The sequence below is a fragment of the Carcharodon carcharias genome, chromosome 15 (genome assembly GCF_017639515.1).
Source record: "Carcharodon carcharias isolate sCarCar2 chromosome 15, sCarCar2.pri, whole genome shotgun sequence".
NCBI lineage: Eukaryota > Metazoa > Chordata > Chondrichthyes > Lamniformes > Lamnidae > Carcharodon > Carcharodon carcharias.
The window spans coordinates 66,365,085-66,387,242 of NC_054481.1; positions in this window are offsets into that span (position 1 = coordinate 66,365,085).

A 22,158-nucleotide genomic window follows, 5' to 3' on the forward strand; every position below is an offset into this window, starting at 1 on the left:
CACACACTGTCCAGATCCACAACTCAAACCATCTACAGATCCACAACTCAAACCGTATCCAGATCGAAAACTCACACACTTTCCTGATCCACAACTCACACCCTTTCCAGATTGACATCTCACATCCTCTTCAAATTGGCAACTCACACCCTGGCAAGATTGACAACTCACACCTTGTCGAGATCAGCAACTCACACCCTGTCCAGACACACAACTCACACCCTGTTTAGATTGACAATGAATACCCTGTCCAGATCCAAAACTCACACACTGTGCATAACTGCAACTCATAGCATGTCCAGATCCACAATTCACATATTGGCCAGATCCACAACTCACACCCTGTCCAGATTGACAACTAACACCCTCTACAAATTCATAACTTTCAACCTGGCCAGATTGAAAACTAACAGCCTTTCCAGATCCGCAACTGACACCCTTTCCATGTCCAGAATTAGCACCCTGTTTAGATTGACAATTAGCACACTATCCAGATCCAGAACTCACAACCTGTCATGATCCAAAATTCACACCAGCCCCAGATTCACAACTCAATCTCTTCCCAGATATATAATTCGCACCCAGTCCACATTGACAACAAACAACCACTCCAGATTGACAACTCATACCCTGGCAAGATTGACAACAAACACCCTGTCCAGATCTGCAGCTGACACACTGACCAGAACCACAACTCACACTCTGTTCAGATTGTCAATTAACACCCCGTCCAGATCCAGAACTCACACCCTGTTTCGAGTGAAATTGAACACCCTGTCCAGATCCACAACTCACGCACTGTCCTGATCCGCAATTCATAGCATGTCCAGATCCACAAATCACACCCGGTCCAGATACACATCTCACACTCTGTCCAGAAAGACAATTCATACCCTGTCCAGTGAAACATCTAACAGCCTGACGAGATCCAGAACTCACACACTATTCAGATCCGCAACTCATACCATATACAGATCCACAACTCACACCCTGTCCAGATCCACAACTCACACCCTGCATTGATCCAAAACTCACACCAGCTCCAGATTGACAACTCAATATCTGCCTAGATATACAATTCACACCCAGTCCAGATTGATTACTTACAACTCTCCAAATTGAGAACTCACACCCTGGCAAGATTGGCAACTGACACCCTGTCCAGATCTGCAAATGACACCGTGTCCAGATCCACAACTCACACACTGTCCAGATCTGCAACTCATAACCTGTCCATATCCACAACTCACAGCCTGTCCAGATCTACAACTAACACCATGTCCATATCCACCACTCACACCCTGTTCAAATTGACAATTAACACCCTGTCCACAACCACAACTCACACAGTGTCCATATCTGCAACTCATACCCTGTCCAGATCCACAACTCACAACCTGTCCAGTTCAACAACTCACACCCAGTCCTGATTCACAACTCACAACCTGTCCAGATCTGCAAATGACACACTGTTCATATCCACAACTCACACCCTGTTTAGAATGACAATTAACACCCTGTTCAGATCCTCATCTCACACACTGTCCAGATCCACAACTCAAACCATCTACAGATCCACAACTCAAACCGTATCCAGATCGACAACTCACACACTTTCCTGATCCACAACTCACACCCTTTCCAGATTGACGTCTCACATCCTCTTCAAATTGGCAACTCACACCCTGGCAAGATTGACAACTCACACCTTGTCGAGATCAGCAACTCACACCCTGTCCAGACACACAACTCACACCCTGTTTAGATTGACAATGAATACCCTGTCCAGATCCAAAACTCACACACTGTGCATAACTGCAACTCATAGCATGTCCAGATCCACAATTCACATATTGGCCAGATCCACAACTCACACCCTGTCCAGATTGACAACTAACACCCTCTACAAATTCATAACTTTCAACCTGGCCAGATTGAAAACTAACAGCCTTTCCAGATCCGCAACTGACACCCTTTCCAGGTCCACAATTAGCACCCTGTTTAGATTGACAATTAGCACACTATCCAGATCCAGAACTCACAACCTGTCATGATCCAAAATTCACACCAGCCCCAGATTCACAACTCAATCTCTTCCCAGATATATAATTTGCACCCAGTCCACATTGACAACAAACGACCACTCCAGATTGACAACTCATACCCTGGCAAGATTGACAACAAACACCCTGTCCAGATCTGCAGCTGACACACTGACCAGAACCACAACTCACACTCTGTTCAGATTGTCAATTAACACCCCGTCCAGATCCAGAACTCACACCCTGTTTCGAGTGAAATTGAACACCCTGTCCAGATCCACAACTCACGCACTGTCCTGATCCGCAATTCATAGCATGTCCAGATCCACAAATCACACCCGGTCCAGATACACATCTCACACTCTGTCCAGAAAGACAATTCATACCCTGTCCAGTGAAACATCTAACAGCCTGACGAGATCCAGAACTCACACACTATTCAGATCCGCAACTCATACCATATACAGATCCACAACTCACACCCTGTCCAGATCCACAACTCACACCCTGCATTGATCCAAAACTCACACCAGCTCCAGATTGACAACTCAATATCTGCCCAGATATACAATTCACACCCAGTCCAGATTGACTACTTACAACTCTCCAAATTGAGAACTCACACCCTGGCAAGATTGGCAACTGACACCCTGTCCAGATCTGCAAATGACACCGTGTCCAGATCCAAAACTCACATCCTGTTTAGATTGACAATTAACACCCTGTCCAGAACCACAACTCACACACTGTCCATATCTGCAACTCATATCCTGTCAATATCCACGACTCACAGCCTGTCCAGATCTACAACTCACACACTGTCCATATCCACAACTCACACCCTGTTCAAATTGACAATTAACACCCTGTCCACAACCACAACTCACACAGTGTCCATATCTGCAACTCATACCCTGTCCAGATCCACAACTCACAACCTGTCCAGTTCAACAACTCACACCCAATCCTGATTCACAACTCACAAAATGTCCAGATCCGCAAATGACTCACTGTTCATATCCACAACTCACAACCTGTTTAGAATGACAAATAACACCCTGTCCAGATCCACATCTCATACACTGTCCAGATCCACAACTCAAACCATCTCCAGATCCACAACTCACACCATGTCCAGATCGAAAACTCACACACTTTCCTGATCCACAACTCACACCCTTTCCAGATTGACAACTCACATCCTCTCCAAATTGGCAACTCACACGCTGGCAAGATTGCCAACTCACACCTTGCCGAGATCAGCAACTCACACCCTGTCCAGATCCACAATTCGCACCCTGTTTAGATTGACAATTAACACACTCGCCAGATCCTGAACTCACACCCTGTCATGATCCAAAATTCACACCTGCCCCAGATTCACAACTCAAACTCTTCCCAGATATCTAATTTGCTCCCTGTCCAGATTGACAATAAATGACTTCTCCAGATTGACAACTCATACACTGGCAAGATTGACAACAAACACCTTGTCCAGATCTGAAGCTGACACGCTAACGAGAACCACAAGTCGCACTCTGTTCAGATTGTCAATTAACACCTTGTCCAGATCCAGAACTCACACCCTGTTTAGATTGACATTGAACACCCTGTCCAGATCCACAACTCACACACTGTCCAGCTCCGCAATTCATAGCATGTCCAGATCCACAAATCACACCCGGTCCAGATACACATCTCACACTCTGTCCAGAAACACAATTCATACCCTGTCCTGCTTAACATCTAACAGCCTGTCGAGATCCTGAACTCACACACTGTCCAGATCTGCAACTCATACCATATACAGATCCACAACTCACACCCTGTCCAGATTCACAACTCACACCCTGCATTGATCCAAAACTCACACAAGCTCCAGATTCACAACTCAATATCTGCCCAGATATACAATTCACACCCAGTCCAGATTGACTACTTACAACTCTCCAAATTGAGAACTCACACCCTGGCAAGATTGGCAACTGACAACCTGTCCAGATCTGCAAATGACACCGTGTCCAGATCCACAACTCATCTCCCTGTTTAGATTGACAATTAACACCCTGTCCAGAACCACAACTCACACACTGTCCAGATCTGCAACTCATACCCTGTCAATATCCACAACTCACAGCCTGTCCAGATCTACAACTAACACCGTGTCCATATCCACAACTCACACCCTGTTCAAAGTCAGAATTAACACCCTGTCCACAACCACAACTCACACAGTGTCCATATCTGCAACTCATACCCTGTCCAGATCCACAACTCACAAGCTGTCCAGTTCAACAACTCACACCCAGTCCTGATTCACAACTCACAAACTGTCCAGATCTGCAAATGACACACTGTTCATATCCACAACTCACACCCTGTTTAGAATGACAATTAACACCCTGTTCAGATCCACATCTCACACACTGTCCAGATCCACAACTCAAACCATCTACAGATCCACAACTCAAACCTTGTCCAGATCGACATCTCACACACTTTCCTGATCCACAAATCACCCCCTTTCCAGATTGACATCTCACATCCTCTCCAAATTGGCAACTCACACCCTGGCAAGATTGACAACTCACACCTTGTCGAGATCAGCAACTCACACCCTGTCCAGACACACAACTGACACCCTGTATAGATTGACAATTAACACCCTGTCCACAACCACAACTCACACAGTGTCCATATCTGCAACTCATACCCTGTCCAGATCCACAACTCACAACCTGTCCAGTTCAACAACTCACTCCCAGTCCTGATTCACAACTCACAACCTGTCCAGATCCGCAAATAACACACAGTTCATATCCACAACTCACACCCTGTTTAAATGACAAATAACACCATGACAGATCCACACCTGACACACTGTCCAGATCCACAACTCAAACCATCTCCAGTTCCACAACTCACACCATGTCCAATCGACAACTCACACACTTTCCTGATCCACAACTCACACCCTTTCCAGATTGACAACTCACATCCTCTCCAAATTGGCAACTCACACCCTGGCAAGATTGACAACTCACACCTTGCCGAGATCAGCAACTCACACCCTGTCCAGATCCACAACTCACACCCTGTTTAGATTGACAATGAACACCCTGTCCAGATCCACAACTCACACACTGTCCATAACCGCAACTCATAGCATGTCCAGATCCACAATTCACACACTGGCCAGATCCACAACTCACACCCTGTCCAGATTGACAACCAACACCCTCTACAAATTCATAACATTCACCCTGGCCAGATTGAAAACTCACACCCTTTCCAGATCCGCAACTGACACCCTGTCCAGGTCCACAATTTGCACCCTGTTTAGATTGACAATTAACACACTAGCCAGATCCAGAACTCACACCCTGTCATGATCCAAAATTCACACCTGCCCCAGATTCACAACTCAATCTCTTGCCAGATATATAATTCGCACCCAGTCCAGATTGACAACAAACGACTTCTCCAGATTGACAATTCATACCCTGGCAAGATTGAAAACAAACACCCTGTCCAGTTCTGCAGCTGACACGCTGACCAGAACCACAACTCACACTCTGTTCAGATTGTCAATTAACATCCTGTCCAGATCCAGAACTCACACCCTGCTTCGAGTGACATTGAACACCCTGTCCAGATCCACAACTCACGCACTCTCCTGATCCGCAATTCATAGCATGTCCAGATCCACAAATCACACCCGGTCCCTAGACACATCTCACACTCTGTCCAGAAAGACAATTCATACCCTGTCCAGCGTAAAATCTAACAGCCTGACGAGAACCAGAACTCACATACTGTTCAGATCCGCAACTCATACCATATACAGATCCACAACTCACACCCTGTCCAGATCCACAACTCACACCCTGCATTGATCCAAAACTCCCACCAGCTCCAGATTGACAACTCAATATCTGCCCAGATATGCAATTCACACCCAGTCCAGATTGACTACTTACAACTCTCCAAATTGAGAACTCACACCCTGGCAAGATTGGCAACTGACACCCTGTCCAGATCTGCAAATGACACCGTGTCCAGATCCACAACTCACACCCGGTTTAGATTGACAATTAAAACCCTGTCCAGTACCACAACTCACACACTGTCCAGATCTGCAACTCATACCCTGTCAATATCCACAACTCACAGACTGTCCAGATCTACAACTCACACACTGTCCATATCCACAACTCACACCCTGTTCAAATTGACAATTAACACCCTGTCCACAACCACAACTCACACAGTGTCCATATCTGCAACTCATACCCTGTCCAGATCCACAACTCACAACCTGTCCAGTTCAACAACTCACACCCAGTCCTGATTCACAACTCACAACCTGTCCAGATCCGCAAATGACACACTGTTCATATCCACAACTCACCACCTGTTTAGAATGACAATTAACACCCTATCCAGATCCACATCTCACACACTTTCCAGATCCACAACTCAAACCATCTCCAGATCCACAACTCACACCATGTCCAGAACGAAAACTCACACACTTTCCTGATCCACAACTCACACCCTTTCCAGATTGACAACTCACATCCTCTCCAAATTGGCAACTCACACCCTGGCAAGATTGACAACTCACACCTTGCCGAAATCAGCAACTCACACCCTGTCCAGATCCACAATTCGCACCCTGTTTAGTTTGACAATTAACACACTCGCCAGATCCAGAACTCACACCCTGTCATGATCCAAAATTCACACCTGCCCCAGATTCACAACCCAATCTCTTCCCAGATATATAATTCGCACCCAGTCCAGATTGACAACAAACGACTTCTCCAGATTGACAATTCATACCCTGGCAAGATTGAAAACAAACACACTGTCCAGATCTGCAGCTGACACGCTGACCAGAACCACAACTCACACTCTGTTCAGATTGTCAATTAACACCCTGTCCAGATCCAGAACTCACACCCTGTTTCGAGTGACATTGAACACCCTGTCCAGATCCACAACTCATGCACTCTCCTGATCCGCAATTCATAGCATGTCCAGATCCACAAATCACTACCGGTCCATATACACATCTCACACTCTGTCCAGAAAGACAATTCATACCCTGTCCAGCGTAACATCTAACAGCCTGACGAGATCCAGAACTCACACACTGTTCAGATCCGCAACTCATACCAGATACAGATCCACAACTCACACCCTGTCCAGATCCACAACTCACACCCTGCATTGATCCAAAACTCCCACCAGCTCCAGATTGACAACTCAATATCTGCCCAGATATACAATTCACACCCAGTCCAGATTGGCTACTTACAACTCTCCAAATTGAGAACTCACACCCTGGCAAGATTGGCAACTGACACCCTGTCCAGATCTGCAAATGACACCGTGTCCAGATCCACAACTCACCCCCTGTTTAGATTGACAATTAACTCCCTGTCCAGAACCACAACTCACACACTGTACTGATCTGCAACTCATATCCTGTCAATATCCACAACTCACAGCCTGTCCATATCTACAACTCACACCCTGTCCATATCCACAACTCACACCCTGTTCAAATTGACAATTAACATCCTGTCCACAACCACAACTCACACAGTGTCCATATCTGCAACTCATACCCTGTCCAGATCCACAACTCACAACCTGTCCAAACTCACACCTAGCCCTGATTCACAACTCACTACCTGTCCAGGTCCGCAAATGACACACTGTCCATATCCACAACTCACACCCTGTTCAAATTGACAATTAACACCCTGTCCACAACCACAACTCACACAGTGTCCATATCTGCAACTCATACCCTGTCCAGATCCACAACTCACAACCTGTCCAGTTCAACAACTCACACCCAGTCCTGATTCACAACTCACAACCTGTCCAGATCCGCAAATGACACACTGTTCATATCCACAACTCACAACCTGTTTAGAATGACAATTAACACCCTGTCCAGATCCACATCTCACACACTTTCCAGATCCACAACTCAAACCATCTCCAGATCCACAACTCACACAATGTCCAGATCGAAAACTCACACACTTTCCTGTTCCACAACTCACACCCTTTCCAGATTGACAACTCACATCCTCTCCAAATTGGCAACTCACACCCTGGCAAGATTGACAACTCACGCCTTGCCGAAATCAGCAACTCACACCCTGTCCAGATCCACAATTCGCACCCTGTTTAGATTGACAATTAACACACTAGCCAGATCCAGAACTCACACCCTGTCATGATCCAAATTTCACACCTGCCCCAGATTCACAACCCAATCTCTTCCCAGATATATAATTCGCACCCAGTCCAGATTGACAACAAACGACTTCTCCAGATTGACAATTCATACCCTGGCAAGATTGAAAACAAACACCCTGTCCAGATCTGCAGCTGACACGCTGACCAGAACCACAACTCACACTCTGTTCAGATTTTCAATTCACACCATGTCCAGATCCAGAACTCACACCCTGTTTCGTGTGACGTTGAACACCCTGTCCAGATCCACAACTCACGCACTCTCCTGATCCGCAATTCATAGCATGTCCAGATCCACAAATCACTACCGGTCCATATACACATCTCACACTCTGTCCAGAAAGACAATTCATACCCTGTCCAGCGTAACATCTAACAGCCTGACGAGCTCCAGAACTCACACACTGTTCAGATCCGCAACTCATACCATATACAGATCCACAACTCACACCCTGTCCAGATCCACAACTCACACCCTGCATTGATCGAAAACTCCCACCAGCTCCAGATTGACAACTCAATATCTGCCCAGATATACAATTCACACCCAGTCCAGATTGACTACTTACAACTCTCCAAATTGAGAACTCACACCCTGGCAAGATTGGCAACTGACACCCTGTCCAGATCTGCAAATGACACCGTGTCCAGATCCACAACTCACACCCTGTTTAGATTGACAATTAACTCCCTGTCCAGAACCACAACTCACACACTGTACAGATCTGCAACTCATATCCTGTCAATATCCACAATCACAGCCTGTCCAGATCTACAACTCACACCCTGTCCATATCCACAGCTCACACCCTGTTCAAATTGACAATTAACACCCTCTCCACAACCACAACTCACACAGTGTCCATATCTGCAACTCATACCCTGTCCAGATCCACAACTCACAACCTGTCCAAACTCACACCCAGTCCTGATTCACAACTCACTACCTGTCCAGGTCCACAAATGACACACTGTCCATATCCACAACTCACACCCTGTTCAAATTGACAATTAGCACCCTGTCCACAACCACAACTCACACAGTGTCCATATCTGCAACTCATACCCTGTCCAGATCCACAACTCACAACCTGTCCAGTTCAACAACTCACACCCAGTCCTGATTCACAACTCACAACCTGTCCAGATCCGCAAATGACACACTGTTCATATCCACAACTCACAACCTGTTTAGAATGACAATTAACACCCTGTCCAGATCCACATCTCACACACTTTCCAGATCCACAACTCGAACCATCTCCAGATCCACAACTCACACCATGTCCATATCGAAAACTCACACACTTTCCTGATCCACAACTCACACCCTTTCCAGATTGACAACTCACATCCTCTCCAAATTGGCAACTCACACGCTGGCAAGATTGACAACTCACGCCTTGCCGAAATCAGCAACTCACACCCTGTCCAGATCCACAATTCGCACCCTGTTTAGATTGACAATTAACACACTAGCCAGATCCAGAACTCACACCCTGTCATGATCCAAAATTCACACCTGCCCCAGATTCACAACCCAATCTCTTCCCAGATATATAATTCGCACCCAGTCCAGATTGACAACAAACGACTTCTCCAGATTGACAATTCATACCCTGGCAAGATTGAAAACAAACACCCTGTCCAGATCTGCAGCTGACACGCTGACCAGAACCACAACTCACACTCTGTTCAGATTGTCAATTCACACCCTGTCCAGATCCAGAACTCACACCCTGTTTCGAGTGACATTGAACACCCTGTCCAGATCCACAACTCACGCACTCTCCTGATCCGCAATTCATAGCATGTCCAGATCCACAAATCACTACCGGTCCATATACACATCTCACACTCTGTCCAGAAAGACAATTCATACCCTGTCCAGTGTAACAACTAACAGCCTGACGAGATCCAGAACTCACACACTGTTCAGATCCGCAACTCATACCATATACAGATCCACAACTCACACCCTGTCCAGATCCACAACTCACACCCTGCATTGATCCAAAACTCCCACCAGCTCCAGATTGACAACTCAATATCTGCCCAGATATACAATTCACACCCAGTCCAGATTGACTACTTACAACTCTCCAAATTGAGAACTCACACCCTGGCAAGATTGGCAACTGACACCCTGTCCAGATCTGCAAATGACACCGTGTCCAGATCCACAACTCACACCCTGTTTAGATTGACATTTAACTCCCTGTCCAGAACCACAACTCACACACTGTACAGATCTGTAAATCATATCCTGTCAATATCCACAACTCACAGCCTGTCCAGATCTACAACTCACACCCTGTCCATATCCACAACTCACACCCTGTTCAAATTGACATTTAACACCCTTTCCACAACCACAACTCACACAGTGTCCATATCTGCAACTCATACCCTGTCCAGATCTACAACTCACAACCTGTCCAAACTCACACCCAGTCCTGATTCACAACTCACTACCTGTCCAGGTCCGCAAATGACACACTGTTCATATCCACAACTCACACCCTGTTTAGAATGACAAATCACACCATGTCCAGATCCACATCTGACACACTGTCCAGATCCACAACTCAAACCATCTCCAGATTCACAACTCACACCATGTCCAGATCGAAAACTCACACACTTTCCTGATCCACAACTCACACCCTTTCCAGATTGACAACTCACATCCTCTCCAAATTGGCAACTCACACCCTGGCAAGATTGACAACTCACACCTTGCCGAGATCAGCAACTCACACCCTGTCCAGATCCACAACTCACACACTGTCCATAACCGCAACTCATAGCATGTCCAGATCCACAACTCACACATTGGCCAGATCCACAACTCAAACCCTTTCCAGATTGACAACTAACACCCTCTACAAATTCATAACTTTCACCGTGGCCAGATTGAAAACTCACACCCTTTCCAGATCCGCAACTGACAACCTGTCCAGGCCCACAATTCGCACCCTGTTTAGACTGACAATTAACACACTCGCCTGATCCAGAACTCACACCCTGCCATGATCCAAAATTCACACCTGCCCCAGATTCACAACTCAATCTCTTCCCAGATATATAATTCGCACCCAGTCCAGATTGACAACAAACGACTTCTCCAGATTGACAACTAATACCCTTTCAAGATTGACAACAAACACCCTGTCCAGATCTGCAGCTGACACACTGACCAGAACCACAACTCACATTCTGTTCAGATTGTCAATTAACACCCTGTCCAGATCCAGAAATCGCACCCTGTTTAGAGTGACATTGAACACCCTGTCCAGATCCACCACTCACGAACTGTCCTGATCCGCAATTCATAGCATGTCCAGATCCACAAATCACACCCGGTCCAGATACACATCTCACACTATGTCCAGAAAGACAATTCATAACCTGTCCAGCGTAACATCTCACAGCCTGTCGAGATCCAGAACTCACACACTGTCCAGATCCGCAACTCATACCATATGCAGATCCACTACTCACACCCTGTCCTGATCCCTAACTCAAACCCTGCATTGATCCAAAGCTCACACCAGCTCCAGATTGACATCTCAATATAGGCCCAGATATACAATTCACACCCAGTCCAGATTGACTACTTACAACTCTCCAAATTGAGAACTCACACCCTGGCAAGATTGGCAACTGACACCCTGTCCAGATCTGCAAATGACACCGTGTCCAGATCCAAAACTCACACCCTGTTTAGATTGACAATTAACACCCTGTCCAGAACCACAACTCACACACTGTCCAGATCTGCAACTCATTTCCTGTCAATATCCACAACTCACAGACTGTCCAGATCTACAACTCACACCCTGTGCATATCCACAACTCACACCCTGTTCAAATTGACAATTAGCACCCTGTCCACAATCACAACTCACACAGTGTCCATATCTGCAACTCATACCCTGTCCAGATCCACAGCTCACAACCTGTCCAGTTCAACAACTCACTCTCAGTCCTGATTCACAACTCACAACCTGTCCAGATCAGCAAATAACACACTGTTCATATCCACAACTCACACCCTGTTTAGAATGACAAATAACCCCATGTCCAGATCCATTTCTGACACACTGTCCAGATCCACAACTCAAACCATCACCAGATACACAACTCACACCCTTTCCAGATTGACAACTCACATCCTCTCCAAATTGGCAACTCACACCCTGGCAAGATTGACAACTCACACCTTGCCGAGATCAGCAACTCACACCCTGTCCAGATCCACAACTCACACCCTGTTTAGATTGACAATGAACACCATGTCCAGATCCACAACTCACACACTGTCCATAACCGCAACTCATAGCATGTCCAGATCCACAAATCACACATTGGCCAGATCCACAACTCACACCCTGTCCAGATTGACAACTAACACCCTCTACAAATTCATAACATTCATCCTGGCCAGATTGAAAACTCACACCCTTTCCAGATCCGCAACTGACACCCTGTCCAGGTCCACAATTCGCACCCTGTTTAGATTGACAATTAACACACTAGCCAGATCCAGAACTCACACCCTGTCATGATCCAAAATTCACACATGCCCCAGATTCACAACTGAATCTCTTCCCAGATATATAATTCGCACCCAGTCCAGATTGACAACAAACGACTTCTCCAGATTGACAACTCATACCCTTTCAAGATTGACAACAAGCACCCTGTCCAGATCTGCAGCTGACACGCTGACCAGAACCACAACTCACACTCTGTTCAGATTGTCAATTAACACACTGTCCAGATCCAGAACGCACACCCTGTTTCGAGTGACATTGAACACCCTGTCCAGATCCAGAACTCACACCCTGTCATGATCCAAAATTCACGCCAGCCCCAGATTCACAACTCAATCTCTGCCCAGATAAAAATTCGCACCCAGTCCAGATTGACAGCACACGACCTCTCTAGATTGACAACTCATACCCTGGCAAGATTGACAACAAACACCCTGTCCACATCTGCAGCTGACACGCGGACCAGAACCATAACTCACACTCTGTTCATATTGTCAATTAACACCCTGTCCAGATCCAGAACTCACACCCTGTTTAGATTGATTTTGAACACCCTGTCCAGATCCACAAATCACACACTGTCCAGCTCCGCAATTCATAGCATGTCCAGATCCACAAATCACACCCGGTCCAGATACACATCTCACACTCTGTTCAGAAACACAATTCATACCCTGTCCAGCGTTACATCTAACAGCCTGTTGAGATCCAGAACTCACACACTATTCAGATCCGCAACTCATACCATATACAGATCCACAACTCACACCCTGTCCAGATCCACAACTCACACCCTGCATTGATCAAAAACTCACACCAGCTCCAGATTGACAACTGATTATCTGCCCAGATATACAATTCACACCCAGTCCAGATTGACTACTTACAACTCTCCAAATTGTTAACACACACCCTGGCAAGATTGGCAACTGAAACCCTGTCCAGATCTGCAAATGACACCATGTCCAGATCCACAACTCACACCCTGTTAAGATTGACAATTAACACCCTGTCCAGAACCACAACTGACACACTGTCCAGATCTGCAACTCATACCCTGTCAATATCCACATCTCACAGCCTGTCCAGATCTACAACTCACACCCTGTCCATATCCACAACTCACACCCTGTACAAATTGACAATTAACACCCTGTCCAGAACCACAACTCACACAGTGTCCATATCAGCAACTCATACAGTGTCCAGATCCACAACTCACAACCTGTCCAGTTCAACAACTCACTCCCAGTCCTGATTCACAACTCACAACCTGTCCAGATCCGCAAATGACACACTGTTCATATCCACAACTCACACACTGTGCATAACCGCAACTCAAAGCATGTCCAGATCCACAACTCACACATTGGCCAGATCTACAACTCACACCCAGTCCAGATTGACAACTAACACTCTCTACAAATTCATAACATTTACCCTGGCCAGATTGAAAATTCACACCCTTTCCAGATCCGCAACTGAATGCCTTTCCAGGTCCACAATTCGCACCCTGTTTAGATTGACAATTAACACACTAGCCAGATCCAGAACTCACACCCTGTCATGATCCAAAAATCACACCATCCCCACATTCACAACTCAATCTCTTCCTAGATATATAATTCACACCCAGTCCAGATTAAAAACAAACGACCTCTCCAGATTGAAAACTCATACCCTTTCAATACTGACAACAAATACCCTGTCCAGATCTGCAGCTGACACGCTGACCAGAACAACAACTCACACTCTGTTCAGATTGTCAATTAACACCCTGTCCAGATCCAGAACGCAGACCCTGTCATGATCCAAAATTCACACCAGCCCCAGATTCACAACACAATCTCTGCCCAGATAAATAATTCGCACCCAGTCCAGATTGACAACACAAGACCTTTCCAGATTGACAACTCATACCCTGGCAAGATTGACAACAAACACCCTGTCCAGATCTGCAGCTGACACGCTGACCAGAACCACAACTCACACTCTGTTGATATTGTCAATTAACACCCTGTACAGATCCAGAACTCACACGCTGTTTAGATTGACATTGAACACCCTGTCCAGATCCACAACTCACACCTGTCCAGCTCCGCAATTCATAGCATGTCCAGATCCACAAATCACACCCGGTCCATATACACATCTCACACTCTGTCCAGAAACACAATTCATACCCTGTCCAGCGTAACATCTAACAGCCTGTCGAGATCCAGAACTCACACACTGTCCAGATCCGCAACTCATACCATATACAGATCCACTACTCACACCCTGTCCAGATCCACAACTCACACCCTGCATTGATCCAAAATTCACACCAGCTCCAGATTGACAACTCAATATCTGCCCAGATCTACAATTCACACCCAGTCCAGATTGACTACTTACAACTCTCCAAATTGAGAACTCACACCCTGGCAAGATTGGCAACTGACACCCTGTCCAGATCTGCAAATGACACCGTGTCCAGATCCACAACTCACACCCTGTTTAGATTGACAATTAACTCCCTGTCCAGAACCACAACTCACACACTGTACAGATCTGCAACTCATATCCTGTCAATATCCACAACTCACAGCCTGTCCATATCTACAACTCACACCCTGTCCATATCCACAACTCACACCCTGTTCAAATTGACAATTAACATCCTGTCCACAACCACAACTCACACAGTGTCCATATCTGCAACTCATACCCTGTCCAGATCCACAACTCACAACCTGTCCAAACTCACACCCAGCCCTGATTCACAACTCACTACCTGTCCAGGTCCGCAAATGACACACTGTCCATATCCACAACTCACACCCTGTTCAAATTGACAATTAACACCCTGTCCACAACCACAACTCACACAGTGTCCATATCTGCAACTCATACCCTGTCCAGATCCACAACTCACACACTGTCCAGATCTGCAACCCATACCCTGTAAATATCCACAACGCACAGCCTGTCCAGATCTGAAACTCACACCCTGTCCATATCCACAACTCACACTCTGTTCAAATTGACAATTAACACCATGTCCACAACCACAACTCACACAGCGTCCATATCTGCAACTCATACCCTGTCCAGATCCACAATTCACAACCTGTCCAGTTCAAATACTCACACCCAGTCCTGATTCACAACTCACAACCTGTCCAGAGCCGAAAATGACACACTGTTCATATCTACACCTCACACCCTGTTTAGAATGACAATTAACACCCTGTCCAGATCCACAACTCACACCCTGTTTAGAATGACAATTAGCACCCTACCAGATCCACATCTCACACACTGTCCATATCCACAACTCAGTCCATCTCCAGATCCTCAACTCACACCATGTCCAGATCGACAACTCACACACTTTCCTGATCCACAACTCACACACTTTCCAGATTGACAACTCCCATCCTCTCCAAATTGGCAACTCACATCCTGGCAAGATTGACAACTCACACGTTGTCGAGATCAGCAACTCACACCCTGTCCAGATCCACAACTCACACCCTGTTTAGATTGACAATGAACACCCTGTCCAGATCCACAACTCACACCCTGCTTAGATTGACAATGAACACCCTGTCAAGATCCACAACTCACACACTGTCAATAAGCACAATTCATCGCATGTCCAGATCCACAACTCACACATTGGCCAGATCCACAACTCACACCCTGTCCAGATTGACCACTAACACCCTCTACAAATTCATAACATTCACCCTGGCCAGATTGAAATCTCACACCCTTTCCAGATCCGCAACTGACACCCTGTCCAGGTCCACAATTCGCACCCTGTTTAGATTGACAATTAACACACTAGCCAGATGCAGAACTCACACCCTGTCATGATCCAAAATTCACACCAGCCCCAGATTCACAACTCAATCTCTGCCCAGATAAATAATTCGCACCCAGTCCAGATTGACAACACACGACATCTCCAGATTGACAACTCATACCCTGGCAAGATTGACAACAAACACCCTGTCCAGATCTGCAGCTGACACGCTGACCAGAACCACAACTCACACTCTGTTGATATTGTCAATTAATACCCCGTCCAGATCCAGAACTCACACCCTGTTTAGATTGACATTGAACACCCTGTCCAGATCCACAACTCACACATTGTCCAGCTCCGCAATTCATAGCATGTCCAGATCCACAAATCACACCTGGTCCAGATACACATCTCACACTCTGTCCAGAAACAGTATTCATACCCTGTCCAGCGTTACATCTAACAGCCTGTCGAGATCCAGAACTCACACACTGTCTTGTTCCGCAACTCATACCATATACAGATCCACTACTCACACCCTGTCCAGATCCACAACTCACACCCTGCATTGATCCAAAACTCACACCAGCTCCAGATTGACAACTCAATATCTGCTCAGATATACAATTCACACCCAGTCCAGATTGACTACTTACAACTCTCCAAATTGAGAACTCACACCCTGGCAAGATTGGCAACTGACACCCTGTCCAGATCTGCAAATGACAACGTGTCCAGATCCACAACTCACACCCTGTTTAGATTGACAATTAACACCCTGTCCACAACCACAACGCACACACTGTCCAGATCTGCAACTCATACCCTGTCCAGATCCACAACTCACAACCTGTCCAGTTCAACAACTCACACCCAGTCCTGATTCACAACTCACAACCTGTCCAGATCCGCAACTGACACACTGTTCATATCCACAACTTACACCCTGTTTAGAATGACAATTAACACCCTATCCAGATCCACATCTCACACACTGTCCAGATCCACAACTCAGACCATCTCCAGATCCACAACTCACACCATGTCCAGATCGACAACTCACACACTTTCCTGATCCACAACTCACACACTTTTCAGATTGACAACTCACATCCTCTCCAAATTGGCAATTCACACCCTGGCAAGATTGACAACTCACAACTTGCCGAGATCAGCAACTCACATCCTGTCCAGATCCACAACTCACACCCTGTTTAGATTGACAATGAACACCCTGTCCAGATCCACAACTCACACACTGTCCATAACCGCAACTCATAGCATGTCCAGATCCACAACTGACACATTGGCCAGTTCCAAAACTCACACCCTGTCCAGACTGACAACTAACACCCTCTACAAATTCATAACATTCACCCTGGCAGATTGAAAACTCACACCCTTTCCAGATCCGCAACTGACACCCTGTCCAGGTCCACAATTCGCACCCTGTTTAGATGGACAATTAACACACTAGCCAGATCCAGAACTCAGACCCTGTCATGAACCAAAATTCACACCAGCCCCAGATTCACAACTAAATCTCTTCCCAGATATATAATTGGCACCCATTCCAGATTGACAAATCATCCCCTGGCAAGATTGACAACAATCACCCTGTCCAGATCTGCAGCTGACACGCTGACCAGAACCACAACTCACACTCTGTTCAGATTGTCAATTAACCCCCTGTCCAGATCCAGAACTCAGACCCTGTCATGATCCAAAATTCACACCAGCCCCAGATTCACAACTCAATTTCTGCCCAGATAAATAATTCGCACCCAGTCCAGATTGACAACACACGACCTCTCCAGATTGACAACTCATACCCTGGCAAGATTGACAACAAACACCCTGTCCAGATCTGCAGCTGACACGCTGACCAGAACCACAACTCACACTCTGTTGATATTGTCAATTAACACCCTGTCCAGATCCAGAACTCACACCCTGTTTAGATTGACACTGAACACCCTGTCCAGATCCACAACTCACACACTGTCCAGCTCCGCAATTCATAGAATGTCCAGATCCACAAATCACACCCGGTCCAGATAAACATCTCACAATCTGTCCAGAAACACAATTCATACCCTGTCCAGCGTTACATCTAACAGCCTGTCGAGATCCAGAACTCACACATTGTCCAGATCCGCAACTCATACCATATACAGATCCACAACTCACACCCTGTCCAGATCCACAACTCACACCCTGCATTGATCCAAAAGTCACACCAGCTCCAGATTGACAACTCAATATCTGCCCAGATATACAATTCACACCCAGTCCAGATTGACTACTTACAACTCTCCAAATTGAGAACTCAGACCCTGGCAAGATTGGCAACTGACACCCTGTCCAGATCTGCCAATGACACTGTGTCCAGAACCACAACTCACACCCTGTTTAGATTGACAATTAACACCCTGTCCAGAACCACAACTCACACACTGTCGAGATCTGCAACTCATACCCTGTCAATATCCACAACACACAGCCTGTCCAGATCTAAAACTCACACCCTGTCCATATCCACAACTCACACTCTGTTCAAATTGACAATTAACACCCTGGCCACAACCACAACTCACACAGTGTCCATATCTGCTACTCATACCCTGTCCAGATCCACAACTCACAACCTGTCCAGTTCAACAACTCACACCCAGTCCTGATTCACAACTCACAACCTGTCCAGATCCACAAATGACACACTGTTCATATCCAGAACTCACACCCTGTTTAGAATGACAATTAACACCCTTTCCAGATCCACATCTCACACGCTGTCCAGATCCACAACTCAGACCATCTCCAGATCCACAACTCTCACCATTTCCAGATCGACAACTCACACACTTTCCTGATCCACAACTCACACCCTTTCCAGATTGACAACTCACATCCTCTCCAAATTGGCAACTCACACCCTGGCAAGATTGACAACTCACACCTTGCCGAGATCAGCAACTCACATCCTGTCCAGATCCACAACTCACCCACTGTCCGTAACCGCAACTCATAGCATGTCCAGCTCCACAACTGACACATTGGCCAGTTCCAAAACTCACACCCTGTCCAGATTGACAACTAACATCCTCTACAAATTCATAACTTTCACCCTGGCAGATTGAAAACTCACAACCTTTCCAGATCCGCAACTGACACCCTGTCCAGGTCCACAATTCGCACCCTGTTTAGATGGACAATTAACACACCAGCCAGATGCAGAACTCACACCCTGTCATGATCAAAAATTCACACCAGCCCCAGATTCACAACTCAATCTCTTCCCAGATATATAATTCGCACCCAGTCCAGATTGACAACAAACGACTTCTCCAGATTGACAACTCTAACCCTTTCAAGATTGACAACAAGCACCCTGTCCAGATTTGCAGCTGACACGCTGACCAGAACCACAACTCACACTCTGTTCAGATTGTCAATTAACACACTGTCCAGATCCAGAACGAACACCCTGTTTCGAGTGACATTGAACACCCTGTCCAGATCCACAACTCACGCACTGTCCTGATCCGCAATTCATAGCATGTCCAGAACCACAAATCACACCCGGTCCAGATACACATGTCACACTATTTCCAGAAAGAGAATTCATACCCTGTCTAGCGTAACATCTAACAGCCTGCCGAGATCCAGAACACAAACACTGTCCAGATCCGCAACTCATACCATATACAGATCCACAACTCACACCCTGTCCAGATCCACAACTCACACCCTGCATTGATCCAAAACTCACACCAGCTCCAGATTGACAACTCAATATCTGCGCACATATACAATTCACACCCAGTCCAGACTGACTACTTACAACTCTCCAAATTGAGAACTCACACCCTGGCAAGATTGGCAACTGACACCCTGTCCAGATCTGCAAATGACACTGTATCCAGATCCACAACTCACACCCTGTTTAGACTGACAATTAACACCCTGTCCAGAACCACAACTCACACACTGTCCAGATCTGCAACTCATACCCTGTCAATATCCACAACTCACAGCCTGTCCAGATCTACAACTCACACACTGTCCATATCCACAACTCACGCCCTGTTCAAATTGACAATTAACACCCTGTCCACAACCACAACTCACACAGTGTCCATATCTGCAACTCATACCCTGTCCAGATCCACAATTCACAACCTGTCCAGTTCAAATACTCACACCCAGTCCTGATTCACAACTCACAACCTGTCCAGAGCCGAAAATGACACACTGTTCATATCTACACCTCACACCCTGTTTAGAATGACAATTAACACCCTATCCAGATCCACAACTCACACCCTGTTTAGAATGACAATTAACACCCTACCAGATCCACATCTCACACACTGTCCATATCCACAACTCAGTCCATCTCCAGATCCTCAACTCACACCATGTCCAGATCGACAACTCACACACTTTCCTGATCCACAACTCACACACTTTCCAGATTGACAACTCCCATCCTCTCCAAATTGGCAACTCACATCCTGGCAAGATTGACAACTCACACGTTGTCGAGATCAGCAACTCACACCCTGTCCAGATCCACAACTCACACCCTGTTTAGATTGTCAATGAACACCCTGTCCAGATCCACAACTCACACCTTGCTTAGATTGACAATGAACACCCTGTCCAGATCCACAACTCACACACTGTCAATAAGCACAATTCATCGCATGTCCAGATCCACAACTCACACATTGGCCAGATCCACAACTCACACCCTGTCCAGATTGACCACTAACACCCTCTACAAATTCATAACATTCACCCTGGCCAGATTGAAATCTCACACCCTTTCCAGATCCGCAACTGACACCCTGTCCAGATCCACAATTCGCACCCTGTTTAGATTGACAATTAACACACTAGCCAGATGCAGAACTCACACCCTGTCATGATCCAAAATTCACACCAGCCCCAGATTCACAACTCAATCTCTGCCCAGATAAATAATTCGCACCCAGTCCAGATTGACAACACACGACATCTCCAGATTGACAACTCATACCCTGGCAAGATTGACAACAAACACCCTGTCCAGATCTGCAGCTGACACGCTGACCAGAACCACAACTCACACTCTGTTGATATTGTCAATTAATACCCTGTCCAGATCCAGAACTCACACCCTGTTTAGATTGACATTGAACACCCTGTCCAGATCCACAACTCACACATTGTCCAGCTCCGCAATTCATAGCATGTCCAGATCCACAAATCACACCTGGTCCAGATACACATCTCACACTCTGTCCAGAAACAGTATTCATACCCTGTCCAGCGTTACATCTAACAGCCTGTCGAGATCCAGAACTCACACACTGTCTTGTTCCGCAACTCATACCATATACAGATCCACTACTCACACCCTGTCCAGATCCACAACTCACACCCTGCATTGATCCAAAACTCACACCAGCTCCAGATTGACAACTCAATATCT